This window comes from Cyrtonyx montezumae, unplaced genomic scaffold (genome assembly GCF_038088225.1).
Source record: "Cyrtonyx montezumae isolate F1298 unplaced genomic scaffold, pur_monq_1.0 scaffold_25, whole genome shotgun sequence".
In the NCBI taxonomy this organism is placed as follows: domain Eukaryota; kingdom Metazoa; phylum Chordata; class Aves; order Galliformes; family Odontophoridae; genus Cyrtonyx; species Cyrtonyx montezumae.
Genome location: NW_027071992.1, coordinates 2291533 through 2306392, shown reverse-complemented (window position 1 = coordinate 2306392; position 14860 = coordinate 2291533).

The following is a 14860-nucleotide window of genomic DNA, read 5'->3' as shown; positions in this document are numbered from 1 at the left end:
AAACATCCACTGCTTTAGAACAGCAACACCAAAAATTACAAGCATGGATTGCCAATATTAATCTTGTTCCACTCAAAGACCATAAAACATGCTTCCCTTGTCCACTTGTACTTCTAGACAATGGGAGACAGAATAACTCCCAACTGCTTCAGCATATTTCTTGACCCTTCTTCATGCTTAAAAATCATTTTTATAAACAAAGTTGCTCTTGCATTTGCCTTCAGTTTAATGCCCCAGGCAAATTGCCCCAAGCAACTTGTTCACGTCCATAAAATCAAAAAATTCTGGACTCTAGATTTCCTTGGTAACTGGTGAGCAGCCAGGAAAATATTCTCACATATCAGCCCATAGGATTTCATGTTTTCACCAGGCAAATGTGGCACTACAGAAACAAAACTGTACTAACTCCCAAGGAAGTGAGCAGCATTTTTCCTCTGATTACAGTGGCCCTGGAAGTGTCAGTTTTTCATGTCCAAAGGCACGAGAAGAGACAGTAAGTTTTATAATACTGATGATTTGTTGATTAATGGCTTCTTAATAGTCGAGGTCATTTACTACATATCCAACATGACTGATGCAACATACTCTGGTAATACTCTCAAATCAGAAGCACATCAAAAATGAGCCTCAAGTACAGAATTCTCCAGTTCCTATTCCCAATAATGGCCATTTATAAAGCCACAGTAAGCCTCTAACTTCAAACTGAAACACCAAATTTAAACACAGGAGCCTGACTTGCAAAGAAAATACAGAAAAGTTTGCTTTCTGTAAGTTTCAAGATGCAGAAGCTCCTTATGTTTTCACTGTTAAAAATGAAAATAAAATCACAGCAGATATATAAAACCAATAAAAGCAGATAAACTTGGAGTTGAGGAATCACTCTTATACTACATCCCAAAAAGAATAAAATGTATTTCTAAACTAAAGTCTCATTAAGATGGCATGCACTCTTCCTGTTTTCCTTTCCATGATCACTGATTACCAGGGTTTCTCCTTTTTAATCGACTCCTTTTTAATATCTTGCTCAAACTGGATATTGGCTCTAGACACAGCATGAGATTTTCCATTTACTTCATCAGGACCAGGACCTCACACTCTAAGTTTCTTTTGCCTGTGGCTTGGCACAGCCCTATGATGTTCATTCTACCCTCCACCACTGCCCAGCATCCCCAAATCTCTAATAGATAATTCCAAAGCCCCATCAGCAGCAATACATTTCTACCTTTTACTGAGCATATAATTATACATATATATATAAGTACAGATGGAGGTGCAGATATGGCTGTCAATACGTATGTACAAATTTATATCTCTAACACCAAAGAAGGAATGTACATACACTTAAACTAGAGGGGCTCCCATTTTTAATACAGTCCCAACATCTGTCCAGTTGTGGACTGACACGAGTCTATCACAAACATGCAGAAGAGATAGCTGCAGGTTTCAGAGCTGGAGAAGAACTGAGTATAAACCAGCCTCCCTTGTAACTTGTTGGTTTTACCTTTTTCTTTTATAGCCAAAATGCACTTTCAACATCATTATAGACACATGTGGAAGTGTCAGTTCTGATGTTGTTACGTATTGTTAAAGAAGCTATAAATGCCTTATGACTTGAGGATCTCCTGCCAGAAGAGAAGAGTTAAAAAATGGAACAAAATTGCCATCCATAATTTGAATGGACAACATTGCCACTGAAAAATGCTTTTCAGTTTAAAGTCTATTAACATGAAATTAGGAGATCTCCCATCAGACTGTTATTATTTATTTTAAAATGAAAACTAAGAACATAAAAATACTATCAGCATAAATGTCTGAATGACAGACCCAGAAATCAATTAAACCACTTTATTATGATTTTTACCCCCACTGTTTATCTTATACTCTCTGACTATTTAAATACAAGGCCTGCTCCAAAGGTAATGCCCCCTATTTCATTATGTTAGTGGCATGGCAGTAGATCAAACCTTCCCACCAATATCCTGTTACATGTCATTGCCACATGACAGGTGGCAGCAGAGTTGCGTTCTGACAAACTGACGTCAGACGTGGAAGTGCATATGGATCAAAGGTGTGGAACTGAATTCCTCCATATGAAAAAAAATGTCACCCACTAACATTCACTGATGCTGAACATTTATGGAGACCAAACAGTGTATGTGAGCACAGTGAGGTGGTGGGTGGTGCATTTCAGCACTGGTGACAGCAACAGTGGGTCACCTCTCATGGTACAGATCTGTGGCAGAGTAGCATGCAAGCTTTTGCTTCTTGCTGGTGAAAATGCATAGCTAATGGTGGTGACTCTGTTGAAAAACGGTGTTTTGTAGCTGAGAATTTTCTCTATCACAGTGCTATTGTGCTCTTTGTATCAGTACTAGTTTCCAGTAAAATAAGTAGGAGGCATTACTTTCACAGAAACCTACACTCATAGCCACTGTCTGTGTCAAAAAGATGAAGAGACTATAATGTAAAAGGGAAGCTCAGTCTAGGAATTCATTCCTTTTTAAAGATTTACACATGCAATGTGGAGTTCAACAAAACTGGTAACTCAATATTCAAGCTATATTTTTATTTGCAGGGCAACCAGAAACTGGAGGCCTAGTTCTAAAGTGTTTCAAAATTAACTGTTTTAGAAAAATGACAACATCACATGCCTTTTCTTCCAGGAAAGATTCTGAAAGTTCCTCATTCCAGTCTGACTAGAAATACAATAATGACAACCTTTCTCCTAACACTTGATTTCTTCCATTGGTAATGTCTAAAAACAAGAAGTATAATGAGATGAAAAAAGAACTAAATGGCTAGCTAGAATTTCACAGACCTCAAGAAAGACATGAACAGTAACTGCATCGACAATTAAAATATTCCCAATCACTGCAGGGTAGCCAGAAAGCTACTGACAGCCTTCAGTTTGAGTATTATTTTTGATTACCAAATGAACTGAATTAGTTTAGTTGGTTTGATTTAGGCTTATCAGTTTACTTTTCCCATATTGTGTTTTTAGCAAAGAACTTTCACGTTTACAGTAAAGAAACGTGACTTGTTACAGTATGGGGCTGCTTGTTTTTCTGATTCGTATCCCCTGTCACATGCCTCAAAGGCTTGGTCTTTGTGAACCAATGAAACCCCGACAGGTGTCAATAAAACCTGATAATAGCTAACAGTGCCAAAACATTCAGAGAAATGGGACAATGCCCTTCAGTGAGCTACATTTTATTGCAGGAAACAAGTCAGTAGTACCCTGCTGACTAATGCCTTATTTCAGAAAATTTCAGTAGTGACCAAGACCGTGGTGGCACAGCCTGTCAAAAGGCAGTGGCTCAGAGTCAATGCTGCCTTAAAAAGGGACATAGAAAAACTACAAAGAGAATCTGCACTAACTGAAGTATGGCTTCCCACTGCTTTGTCTCTCAAGGCTGGGGTTTCTGATCAGGCACAGCCTCCAAGTGAAGTTTTATTATATAAGAAACATCCAGTAATCACTTTCCTAAGATGATTTTCTATAGAGGATGAATGCATATACCTGCCTCTATTTCAAATGAGTCCCTCATCATCACTCCTCTCTTCAAACAGGTTGAAATAAAAATTACCTGAAACTGACATTTCTATGTCTTTGGCCCAAAAGTTCAGGTGAGAAAGGCAAGCATAGAGTCATAGACACACTCCACATGGTAACTACAGCCCACTCTTTTTTTGGGAAAAAATGTATCATGGCAATTCTGAAAACGCTTTAAACTGCTTGGGGCATGAGAAAAATAAGCCTCACTAGCAGGCTTCACTACAAGGTTTGAGACACAACATTTCCGTCAGACTATAATTGTCCTTTTTTAGGTGAAGGAGAACAGCTTGATCACTTTGGGCGTGTTTTCTGCTTTTTTGAATTGTTTTGCATGTCCCATTTGTCTTTACACTCACTACCAAATCCAGACCTGGCACTGTAGGTAATTTTCAGTGGACCTGCACTTGCAAGTGACAGGGCCAAATCTTGCCCTTCACCACCCATGTACCTACAGGGCTACCCTATCAGCTGCTGGTGTCTGAGTGAACACAAAGCAACCTTTATGCAAGAGCATCTGCCCTGGGTGAGCTCAGCGATCGCAGTTGTTCCACTAACCTTCATTAAAACCTTTCTCCTTTTCTTTGCTCAATCCAACTACTGAAAGGAAGGCCACTTCAAAGGGAGACTCTCGCCCAAACTGACATCATAGCATGTTGAGATAATTCAGAGTAGTTATGATAAATGTTCTGTCTACAGGCATCAAGAAACAAACAACGGGTTCACAGCAACATAAGATTAAACATGTTCCTGCAATTATCTGGGGAACTGTCTTGCTGACCATGTCCTTTCTTACTATTTTTTACATCCTGCAAAAAGCAGAAACTTAGATGAGACTGTGTGAAATTCAGCTGCAGAGCTTCAGGCCCCTCAAAAAGCAAGATGGGTCTGCTATACTATAGTTTGCACCTGTCAGGTAAGAAAGGGCACATTTCTAGCCTATGAATCACAGTCTCCTCTTTATTCATTTCAGAGAGAAGCAATGCTGCTAGCCATGACACACTGTAACCTTGGTAAAGGGAGGCTATGCTCTGCCAGAAATGAACAAGTACGGGTGGCAAAAGAGAAAAGGATTTGAAGTGAGAGAAAGCAGAGTATGCCAAGCTGGAATGCTATGCAAGCCCTGATCCTAGGCACTGTCTGTGCTAAAGAGTCTGGTACTCAGTAGCCCAGCCAAAGAGCAAATGGGAGCAAATGGAGCAAGCAGGGGAGTACAGAAAGATAAGTTTAGATCTGCACACTTGACCAGATTATGAACAAAAAATACTAAGTGTTTCACGAGAGAACCTCCACCTCAATTCAACCTTGCCATGCCATCCCTTGGCAAGTTTCTCCTTTGGTTTCTATTTCCATTGCTTCTTCAACAAAGACTTCCCTCCTTCCATGACAGCAATACAAGATACTTTATTCAGACCCCAACAGCTCAATGCACCTCCTTGAGCTAGTCAGCAGCTCTCCATTCCACTCTGTCTCTCATGAAATCTCACAGGGCAAGTAAGCTTTTAACACTTAGCTTCTTGGGGCCAGAACCAAACTCATACCCCAAGACAACCTTAGGGGCACTTGTATATTGAACACAACCAGCACCACCTCATGGCAAGTGACCAGATGGATCAGCAGAACACACAGCATGGTCACCTTCCCTCTGCAACGGGCTCATGCACAGTCACTGACAAGCAGAAATATCCCTGGCCTGTGGTAATTCCCAGACTGCACCAACAAGTTTCCTGGAGAGTGAAAAATGCCCATGGCTACATGTGCCAGGAGCTAGTCTAGCCATTTCACAGAGTAGACTCTTCAGTACTGTGCCTAGGTTTGTTTAGTGTTTAATTTACCAGCTAGCTTCACTGCCACTGGATGTATACTTTTCTACCAGCCTGTTTTCCTAAACAGTGCATACAGATTAATGAGCTGGCTTGGTGTTGATTCCCTCCAAACATGTTTTCATGTGCTGGCCAGCCTTAGCTATTGACAAAGCAGTAGAGATCTTAGAGATAATCAGTTCCCTGAGTTCAGTGAAAAAAACAACACAGCCAGGTGGAGGAGAGCAATCTAGACTGACATACTATCGCAGAAAAGTCTTATGCATTAATTTAATCAAACTTTTAGACCACAGAGATTTCACACTGATTAAAAACACTATAAATGCCTCAATAGCAGGAAAATTTTAATTCAGGCTCAACTAATGTTTCTGTGGTTGGAAGATCATTCTAGAGAACCTACATATTACTACTAGTTATAGGTTTGGCAAAAAAGTTCCTTTGTTCACAGGGACTTTTTATTTCCCTTTCCTCCTCTCCTTACTTAAACTGCTTTTACAAAAAATATATTTTTTTTATTTTGAAAATATCTTTTTTTTCCAACGCTGTGTTCTAACGCAGGCAAAGATGTATCCTCAGCATAAGTTCTGGCTCTCCAGAGACCAGACCCTATTACACTTATTGTCAAAACAGGACCTGAAGAATACCAGTATGGACGTTAACAGTATGTGAAAAAAAGGCCTGATATATTGCAGAACTACATAAAAGAAAACACCTGCCTATACAAGCAGTACAGAAACACACACACAACAGCTCAACAATGGTCAGAAATCCTCTGGTCTGCATTCTGATAAAGTACGATGGCTGTCCCCCAGAGCTCTGCAGAAGATAAGATGAATTGAGCAAGTTTAAAATAACTGGAAATAAAATATGAACAGGAACATCACCCACAAGGAGCAGCCTGAACTCTACTTTCTATCACTTTCTTATAGCACCAATTTATCTCTGTCAGCACAAACAGCTTTCTGAATATGCTTGTACTACGAGCTAAGCCCAGGCCCAGGCCTGGTCCCAAGGCATGGATTGCCCACTGACCACTACAAGTCCACACATGTTAAGCCAACCAGTCAGCAGCTGGAGTGCCTCAACATGTGTCTAAAGTGAATATGGGCCATACACAGCACACACACAGATGCAGATAGGCACAGTTTGCCAGAAAAAGGTTCAAATGTAAAATTTTATGCGATGGCAACTACAATTGTTGCGTTCAGTCACACTGAGAAAGAGGCAAATCTGAAATAAAGTGCTGTTGGAAGAGGTCTGTGTGACTCAGCTTCTCAGTAGTATATTATCCTTGTTATTCAGAATTATCAGAAGGGAGAGAAGATAATAAAAAATAAGAGCTAACCGAGACCTCTGTTTTAGAATGGAAAGTTAGTATCATACGTTAGTCTCTACTCACACTAGCCATGCTTCATTGAGTTCCCTACAGCAGGATTTGCTTTGTCAGCAAAACAGAACATCTTGGGTGTCCAGTCTCTTGGTTTGCCTGGGCTGCATCAAGTGAAGAGGAAGTGTCTTGGGAACCATGCTCTTTGTATCTGTTGTAGCTTCTAAGGAAATAACCATGAAGCATTACTTTCAGAGTAGCCCCCATAAAATATACAATACCCTTAATGTGTAAGTAACAAAACTAGTGAGATATTTGACTTGTTTTCTTGAAATGAATGCATGACCCTGGTTCAATAGCAGTGGTTGCAAAAGTGGTTGCATACTGCCAAGAAATGATGACATGAATAAGGCATGATTGTGAAGCAAAGAATATTTTTTTCAGGCAAGACAGGGATTATGAAAACTTCGGTAACAAGACATGATCAAATTTTTGAGTTGAATACCTGACTGCAACTCTGTACATTACATTTGAAAATTTGCAAGTAATATTTTTATATCAACTGAAAATGGTGTCACAAACATAAATTTATGATCTTTTGGCAATCTTGAAACCTATTCTCAAATTTCTTTATCAGAAAGCGTGACTTAGTGTTCTTCACTGTTCAGAGCACTGTATTTAGCCAACTGTATGCATTTTGATACATAATTTGCCATAACTTGAGTCAGCACTGCACAGCACTGCCTTCCCCACACCCTGGTTTCAGCTGACACTATTAATAGTGGTTTGGCTGTTCATTAGCAATGGGTGCACACCCAGGGCCACTCAGCAGGGTAGAGGTGACATCGCTATAGAGGGGGCACTGGGTGTGCTGCATTGGCAGCTGTCCTGAGTCATGTGAAAACTGCAAGGGTTCTCACGTTCCCCCAAAGCAGCTCCTTACCTCTGTCCCAGCCAAGGCAGCTCTGCCGCCTCCCGAAAACACCTGGAGGGCTTCAGATCAAGGTGCAGATGGAGGCACATGGGACGGAGTTGGCATAGTCCAGATGTTCTCTGCCCTGGTTAATGAAAGAGCCAGAAGCATCAGCAGAGCGATGGTTTGAAGAATGGCTTGCAGTCACAGCACACATTGCCATGCCTAGAAAAAAAAAAGTTTAGGCTGTGTTGTTTGTGCCAGGCCCAGAGGGCTTGAAAGAGTGGTCAGGCACTGGAATGGCCTGCCTGGGGAGGTGGTTGGGGCGCCGTCCCTGGTGCTGTTCGGGAGGCGTTTGGATGAGGTGCTGAGGGATTTGATTTGGTGGTTGGGTGGAGGTGGTGATGGGAGGATGGTTGGACTGGATGATCTTGTAGGTCCTTTCCAACCTTATGAACCTATGAACCAGGAAGTCATTTCCATTGGTTCAGGTATTCTACTCACTAGATCTGATTAATTTTGATTGGAAGGTTGCAGAAAATTCTCCAAGACAATTTCAAGTGTTTACTTTAGTTTTATCATTAAGCAAAGTCCTAATGAACGAGAAATTGACCCTGTGGTTAAACCACTGGCCTAGGACTGCGGTTTCAACACCATTCATGTTCCTACAAAACTGCAATGGTTCGCTGGACTCCACTGATATATTCCCTCTGCAAAACCTTTTAGCAAAACACACATGATGTTGGGAGACACTCCATTTCTGCATGCATTCCTGCCATCAAAGGGCCAAACCCTGAACCAGTTCTCTCATTCATGAGGAAGATGACAAGGCCAAGTCAACAAGATTTATCCGTTAGGAAAGTCTCCTTGGCCATGAACATGAGAAATAGCTGCTGAGCCCCACCATCCCTGTTGACAGGCAACAAAGTAGAGCTGGCTCCTTCCATGGACTTCCAGTCACGAAGAACAATGACAGCTCCAAGTGTTTTCCTACTAGCACAATCAAGTGACAGTCACGTAAGCAGAAATACCAGGCAGAAACCAGAGTGGACACAGAGACAAGCACTACTAGATCAACAGCAGAGAGCAGGGGAGCCTGCAGGAAGCAATGCCATCTCGACCTATGAACACCAAACGTGGTGTACTGCCCTCCTCTTTTCTTCCCAATGCAGCTCCTTCATGAAGGCTCAAAGAACTGATTTCTTCATTTTCTTGACTTTTCTGGCATATTCAAGGCAGTACCACAGGCTAGCTCTTAACAGGACATCCATGCATAAGTAGGGTTCTCAGAGGCAGAGGCTGATGCCCTCTGGAGCAGTGAGGTTGGAGCCAGAGCACTCCAGAGCCAGCCCACACCAGCATGGCAGAGCCTAGGCCACAACCAGCACTGCTGTAGCTGGAAAGAAAGACCCATGCTGGCAAATCTGAGTAACAAAAGCTGCTTATATCTAAACAAAGACTTCCTGATAATCCAAAATTAAACTGACAGGAAACAGAACACGTTAGAATATGGCATGACAGATGCTTTAGGATTTGTTTTATGTAAATTTAAACAGGCACCGTTCTCTGTGACCAACTCGATGAGGAATGCAACTCTCATTCCAGCACAGCAACCCTGTGTATGTTTTTGCTGCTTTTATTTTCTGCTACATTGACCTCAGCTACATATTTTCCAATATAAACACAATAGATGTTTTATGTCACATTACAGGAAATCACAGAAGCCTCTAAAGTGACCGTTTTTAAGCAATCTTCTGACTTCTCATCAGCCTTTTTTTCCTTCTTACACCTACTACTTGGTTGATATTGGCACGTATAACAGGAAAATGTCATTTTTAACTCACAGTGAGCCTTTCGTGCTAAGTTATTTCTTTTTTTTTTTCTTAATTACTACAACATAGAGCCCTTGCTTTCTCTTTTACCAGTGTAATTTTACTAGTGTACACAGATACTGATGCACAGATATAAGGTAATATATCCTAGAAGTGCAAGAAGAGGAGATTCAGAGCAGTTCAAGTCACTACATCATTTTAGAGACAGCTCCCTTCTTTCCTCATTTCCTCAAATTCCTACTCTGAAACTTTCTGCAGGTCTCTATGGATCAGTTTACTATCATGATTGAACTGAAATCCACAGGCACCTGATGTCTCTTCCCAGAAATGCCACTCTATGCTTAGTTGTGCTTTGCTATCTGAAAAATGAAAGAGCACAGTTTTAGTTAGAATGAGGAGGATGAAACACAAAAGTCTTAACAAAGTCATTGTTTTCTCATGCTAAATCAGAAAAAAAATAGACATTTTCTGCCATTCCCGTTATTTAGTTAATCCCAGCAAGCATTTCCTGGTACAGAGATCTCTGTCACTATTACTCAATAAATACAAAGCTATTAAGATATTTTCTAAACAAAACTTAAGGAAAGTACAACTGGGAAGAAATGTCCATGCACAGCACACCTTTGCCAGAGTTTCCCTGAATGAATAGTCTCAACTTTCCTTCCAGCACACTGAAGTACAGAGCTTGTTCAAGTATCCACCTGTGTTCAGGGGGTGCCTGGGCACGGGCACCCACACCAATCATCGTGTTCCATCCAGAAGGAAACCAGATCAACTTTCTTTACAGATCAAGAGCCCAAACTAGAGTTGTCTCTGCAGCTCTTCACTGAACATAAAATAAAGTACTTATGCTTCCACCAAGAGGGGATTTTCTTTTTAATCTACTGGCCCTTGAGCACTCATGAGGCAGAAGTCATAGGCATGACACTGATAGTAGGCAACCTGCCCCAGCACGTTGCATGTTACCAACCTTAAAAAGTATGGAACAGCCTATCTAGCATCCCACAGCCTTTGCAGTGCTGTAATTTAATTCACCTCTCTGATGTTGTGTAGGATGATCTTGTGGAGTTTTCTTCCAGCTGTGGCCCTAGAAAACTCACCCTGTTCCCCTCTAGTCCATTCTATCACCACCTGGGTGGCCCTAACCCAACAGGCCAACTCCTACTCCACTACCACAGTGAACCATTCCCTCGGCTACACTTGGGCCATTCACTGCTTTCGGCCACGAAACAAGTTTTCTCCAGTTTGAATACTCCTGCCGTTGGGCAACATCTCCCCCTACCGGAAAGAGTGTAACTAAGCATCCTTTTTCTTGCATACAAATGCCACAGTATAACAGAATTGTAGGGATTGGAAGAGATCTCCAGAGAGTCATCTAGTCCAACTCCCCCCATGCCAAAGCAGGCTCCCTAGACTAGGTTGCACAGGTAGGTGTCCAGGTGAGTCTTGAATATCATCGATGTTTGATTCATGGCCATCAGGGAACTTTAGACTGGGAAATAGGCTTTTGGACGGGTGGACAATTAAACTGTTAAGGGATCCTCGTGAGGCAGCTGAAATAGCAGAGCCTGTGCTTCTTTTAATAGGCTTACATATCCCAGGCAGAAGTCCTCACCTGCACTGTGAACAATTTACAAATATGCAAATAAAAAATAATTATAATTTAAAATAACACTCATTTTCCAGCAGACATATTCCTATATGTTCTCATCACTTCATCTCTCCTCATTCTAAAGCTACTACTTACATGAAATCTAAGATGCAACTGGCCATTACTGAGACTCATTCAACACTTGATGCTAGTAGCAGCAGAGTCAAAACAGGTAAGGTAGGTAGTCTCTTCTCTCTGAGATATCTGATCTCTATCCCCTGCCTTGTACCATTCCATCCATAAACCACTGCCCTTCATATCTTTGTTGACTTCTCTAATTTCTTTTCCCTCCCTGAGTGGACCTTGGGACCAAAATCATACATCGGCAAGTCCCAAAATAAGGAAGCTCATTACATGTCTGGAAAAAAGCTGCTAGCTCACAATATGAACATTTCCAGTCTTTTGCCTCTATTTTCTTATTAGCATCAACAACATATTTTAATCCTCTGTGCTCTTCTGTAGCACCTCTACAAACTCAGGCACTTAATGTGCCTTATAGATTGTTGCTCCACTTGCTCTGTCCGTGAAGCAGTCCCTGTTCAGAGTCCCTAATGTTACATTGGACGTTGTATGAAATTCGCTGATTTTCATCAGAAAATTCAGAGGACAAAATTGAAAATGCAGTGCTATAGAGAACTTCCCAGTATCTTGGCAATTACCAGAAAATCTGCAACATAGTGCAAACATGAAGAAATAGAATCATAGACTCTTGCAGGTTGGAAAACTTATTCTGGATGTCATCTTCAAGCATGAAATCCAAGCACCTCTAAGTGGAAGAAAAAGTGGTCACAAGGAGTAGTGAACATGGATTCCCCAAGGGGAAATCATGCTTGACCAATGTGGTAGCCTTTTATAATGCCATGACTAGCTGGATAGATGAGCAAGGAGCAGTAGATGTTGTCAACTTTGACACCATCAAGGCTTTTGACTCTGACTCCCACTACATCCTCATTATGAAGTGTGGGATAGATGAATGGGCAGTGAGTGGACTGAGAACTGTCTGATCGGTAGAGCATAGAGAGCTGTGATCAGTGACAGAGTCTAGTTGAAGGCCTGTGGCTAATAGTGTTCCCCAGGGATCAGTACTGTGGTCCTGTTTAACATCATCCTCCTAAGGGACATAGATGAAGGGATAGAGTGCACCCTCTGCAAGTTTGCTGGCAATACAAATCTGGGAGAAGAGGCTGGCACACCAGAAGGCTGTGATGATATTTGAAAAGATCAGGACAGACTGAGGAATTGGGCAGAAAGGAACCTTATAAGGTTCAACAAGGGCAAGTGTAGAGTCCAACACAAGGAGAGGAATAACCTCTTGCACTAGCACTGATTAAGGGCTGATTTGATGGAAAGAAGCTCCACAGAAAAGGATGTGAGTGTACTGGTGAACAGTAGGTTGACTGTGGTCCAGCAATGTGCCCTCATGGCCCAGAAGGCTAACGGTATCCTGGGGTGCTTTAATAAGAGTGTGGTGAGGTAGTCAAGGGAGGTGATCCTCCCCTCTACTCTGCCCTGGTGAGTCCACATCTAGAGTACTGTGTCCACATTCTGGCACCCCAGCTCAAGAAACAGGAGACTACAGGAGAGAGTCCACGTTTTCCCTTAAGTTAACCAGTAGGTCCTTGCTCAGCCATACCAGTCTCCTGTTTTCTCTGCTCGCCTTCCTATACTGAGCTTTTGTACTGTCAAAAAGGTGACATTGAAGAGTTGCCAGTTCTACTCCAACGCTTTGTCCCTAAGGACAGCTTCCCAGGGGATCCCATCTAACAATTCCTTCTACAGCCATAAGTTTACTCTCCTCAAGTTCAGGAGCTTTTCACCAGGCCCATATTCCTCAAGATCGCAAATTCAACCTGGGTATGGTTACTACAGCTGTGACAGCCTTCAATCTTAACCTCTTCAATGATCTCCTCTGCATTGGTGAGCACCAGATCCAGTAATACTTATCCTCTGGTCAGTTTGTGTAATACCTGGACCATGAAATTATCATCATCACACTTCAGGAGTCTCCTGGATTGTTACAACTCACTGTGCTTCTTTCCCAGTAGAAATCTGGATGGCTGAAATCCCCCATTAGGATGGAAGCCTGCAAACAGTTTCCTGTAGCTGAAGCAAGAAGGCCTCAATCACAGGCTACCCTTGATCAGGCAGCCTGTAGTAGACCCCTTAACATCAGATGTCCTTTGTTGGACCAGCCCGATATCTGTGCACTTCAGGAATCTACATCACGTTGTTTCACCAGCAAGCATCTGCGTGATTGAAACCTCTGTCTCACTCCAATTAACAGGAGCTAGAGGAGGTTCTTTTGATATAAACATACTCAACAGCAAGATTAAGATACAACCAGTCAAATGTTAGCCTCACCAGTTTATTACAAATTCTAGTTGCTTAGGGAAATGTGGAAAGGAAGATGGGTAATAGGGAAGAGATAGGAAATAAAAGCAAGTAGTCTCTGTAGAAAGCAAGAGAGAGATAGTCACTACCAGGATTCCAATGTAGCTCATAGTTCACGTGCTGATCTCCAGTAGCAATGGGTCATCAGGTCATAGGAGGTTGTGTTGTTTGGTAGACCACAACTACTTTTAATTTCTCTTAACAATGCAAACATATTTACAAGTCCAAATTGGTCAAGTCAGCTCTTTTCAGTGATAGCTCCTGGCTTTTGGATCTCAGCAGGAACATCTCTGTTCCCATCTTCCCAGCCTTGCTAGCAGATAAGAGGGAGCAGGGAGATGCCAAATTGTATCTTGCCTTCTCAGGATAAAATGGTATCATTCCTCAATCTTTCCTACCAGTTATTTGGTCTTAAGCCAGATCTTCGGCCAGTAAACACTCCTGAGCATCTCCTTTTGAAGGCAAACACCTCTGAAGAAATGCTTTCAAATGCAAAACAGTGATGCCAGCTGTGTGACACCTACCACTGGCCTCCTAGATAAGCCAGTCTTATTACAAAAAAAATGCCTGAGAGAAAGCTTTGAGACATGAGAACAAACAATTGTTGTCTTTCACAATCCCTCATCAGGATGAGAGCCTCTTGTAGGAAGAATGCCTCTTGCACGGGTTCCCCTTGATCAGGCAGCCTGTAGTAGACCCCAACCACCAGACATCCTTCAATGGACCAGCTCCAGCTGTTGCTCACAAGCTCTCCATCTGAGCACAGCTGTTTTTCAAAGGCAATTCTCCACAATCTATCCACTTAACACAGAGGGCAACTCCTCTGCCTCTCCCTCCTTTTCTGTTTCTTCTGAAATATTCATAGCCCTCGATCACTGTGCTCCAGTTGTAGAATTCATCCCATGTTTACTTGATAGCAATTAGGTCAGTTTCTTAATTGCACCATGGCTTCCAATTTATCCTGCTTATTTCCAGTGCTGCTGGCATTGGTGTAGAGGCAATTCCTCCAGACAATATGCAGCACTACGTCCTTCAGGGAGCCATCCTGAGTTCCTCTGGGACAAATGTGAAGTCTTTCTGCAGTGCTTCCTAAAGTGACAGCGTTACCCAGTCCTCCTTTGTCATTTAGAAATCCACCTCCTTTCCCCATCAAATCTAGTTTTAAGCTCTGCTCATCAGCCTAAACAGCTTCCCAGAACATTCTAGTCCTATCCAGTCAGTTGTCTCCCATTTGAAGTCAACATGCTCAGTGACTCAAAGGCCTGTCCAAGATCATGGAACCCACAGTCCTGTGTGAAGCACCATCCACATAGCCAATCATTCACCAGTCCTTTTCTCCTCCTTCCCAGGAGCCAGCCTCCAAACAGAAG